We start from the raw sequence: 2,699 nt of genomic DNA, 5'->3' as shown, positions 1-2,699 counted from the left end.
GCTAGGGAAAGACTGCTGGTGACCTTATCTGGGCAGAGCCACTCACGGTAGCCAAGGCTCCACCGATGACAGCTTGCGTAAAGCTGTTTTTGTGGACATAAGGGCCCACGGAGCCTGAGTGCACTAGACAAGTTTCTAGAAAGCATTTTGGTGGGAGGGGGAGGGGGAGTAGATGGTGCTTAAGCAAAGATCCAACAGCAACATTCCCATGGCCCTTTTCCTAAGAACCCAGACCCTCTCCACCAGCATTTTATTGGGGCAAACACCCTTTTTGCCAAGCCCTGAGCTGGAGGGTCAGAACCAACTCAGATAGCTCTGCCCTAGTAGGAAAGGGAGACACCTTCACAAATGATTATAACATAAGCAGATATTAGAGGTGCCCCAAACTTTGTGCTATGGGAAGGCAAAGGCAAGAGGAACCAAGTTAGCCCAGGTTGATCAGAGAATGCTTTTCAGGGGAGAAGGCAAAGGACCTTGAAGGTTTAACATGTTTGATTGCTGAGAGTCAGTGGTGAAAGGGGGGGAAAAGGTTTAAGAAACAAGGATTTGCAAAACATTGAGAGACTGCGCATGGCTGAAGCACAGAATGTAGCTGGAGACGAGGTGAACAGATTAGGTAGAGGGGCCAGGACATCGAGAGCCCGCGAGCCAAGTTAAGGAGTTTGGATCTGTTGAAGAGGCAAGAGGGAACACGTGGAAGTTTTCAAGCTGAGGACAGAGATGATCAAAACTGAGTTAGAGGATGTTATCCGACAGCTGATATGGAGGCTGGAGGTATGGAAAACAGTTTAAGAGACTGAAGAATGAATAAAACAATGGGTGGATGAGGACAGAAAAATGAAAGGATAACTTTATGATGAATCGTGAATCAGAAAATAGAGGTTTTTGATCTCCAACATTCATATGCTCAGGAAGAGCCAATTAAGGACCTGGGAGGTTTCTGACGAGGAACTAAGAGCTGGAGGAGCAGAGGCCAGCGCTGTGACCTGCAGCATAAAAGAAACGGACTGGCTCAGCTCCAGACATGCGTATGCCTGTCAACCTGGGATTCCCCTACTCTTTCAAGTCTGTTGTGCCCCAGTTGTGTGTTTAATTTCAATCTTTCCTCCTCTTCGGGTTTTACCACAGGAGAATAACCTCTCTATTCTAATCTGAAATGAATTATTTATGCTTATGAACATGCTGGATGCCTGCCTGATTTATTTATTTTTCGAATAATACATCTGAATAGGAGTTCACACAAGACAGGGCAAACATAATTCTGACATAAATGTCTTTCCCCAACTGTTGCCCAATTTTAAACACTCCAAGCTACTGCGTGGCCTTGTCATTATCCTGTGGAGCCCCAAATCTATCTCTGCACACTAATTAGATGCCAGGTGCCTGCATCTGACAGTCAAGATTTGCACTATCAGTCCCCACCTGACTTTTACAATCTTAACTCCTGGTGCTATGACTTTCTCTGCTAGTCCAAGTTCCACTCATTCATCTTCCAAGGCACAGTTCAAACACCTCCTCCTCTATGAAGCCATCCCTAGTTCTCTCTTAAGGGGAAAGGCCCCTCATGCATCTGAATTTCCAGAGTTTTTGTTTTTATATCCTTCGTTGGACTCTAAGTTCCCCGAAGAGAACACAATGGCACACAGTAGGTACCTCAGCAGAACATTTGCTGAAATTAGGTAGCATGATGTCTCACATCCCAAGAAGCAGTTAATCAGGCCAGCTCAAGCAGATGAGACAAAATTTTGGAGTCAATATCTACAAAGTGCTCTCAGGGGAAGTGGGCCGGGAGAGCCACCCACCTATAGCCATACCATATTTCACTCCAGTGGAGTTGCTTATTGGACTAATCCCAAGTAAAGTGCATACACTTCACATATTTGATGAGCCTCCTGAGGAGCCTCGCTGTTGCTCTCCAGGCTGACCTTTCCGTTTCCTTCAACCCCTCACATCTGTGTGCCTTCCAGTTTATAAGTTAGAGTCAGATCATTATTCTCAGTGATTCTTACAAGGGCCAAAGGATGCAAGCAAGGCCGGCGTTACTTTAAAGAGATCTGGGGCTCAGGGACCAGTGACTTGTCTGAGGTCACTCCCAGCAAGGGTCAGGGCTATGACTTGACCTAGGCCTCCTAACTCCGGGTGCAGTGAAGTCCAAGACGTGCAAGTTGTCTGAGACTGAAAAGAAACAGGGTTTTTTTAATGATTTGTATATTCTAAAGCACACACAGGTGTTCTGTGAACTGCAGTATCAGTAGCTGACACAAGGCCACTCCGAGGGTTTGATGAAATCTAACCAAGGATACAAAGGGAAGCGAGGCGGGGCCTTTCAAGGCCTAGGCGCACGTGCGCTTGCCACCCACACTATCACTTCCCAGTGGTCCTCCCGCAGGCTACGCACTAGAGAACGCGTTGGCTGTTTGTGGCACGGCAAGGCCACCGTACGGCACCAAAGGTACGGCATTCCAGCAAGTGGAACCCGAAAGCCTGACAACAGGTGTGATGGGTGACCCTACACCTGCCCTGCCGCGCCGAACCGCTGCCAGGAGCTGGCCGGCGTCACTCGACCCTCCGCGGGTTTAGAGAGAGGCGGCGCGGTGGCGTCTCCCTCACGTGATCGGGCTCGGCGGCATAGAGCGCGTCACGCTCCGCCCTGAGCTCGGGTCGGTCAACGTCTGCGCCTGCGCCGGCTCGGTGGCTCG

This window comes from Lipotes vexillifer, unplaced genomic scaffold (genome assembly GCF_000442215.2).
Source record: "Lipotes vexillifer unplaced genomic scaffold, Lipotes_vexillifer_v1.1 scaffold920, whole genome shotgun sequence".
NCBI lineage: Eukaryota > Metazoa > Chordata > Mammalia > Artiodactyla > Lipotidae > Lipotes > Lipotes vexillifer.
Note: the sequence above shows the minus strand (reverse complement) of the source record.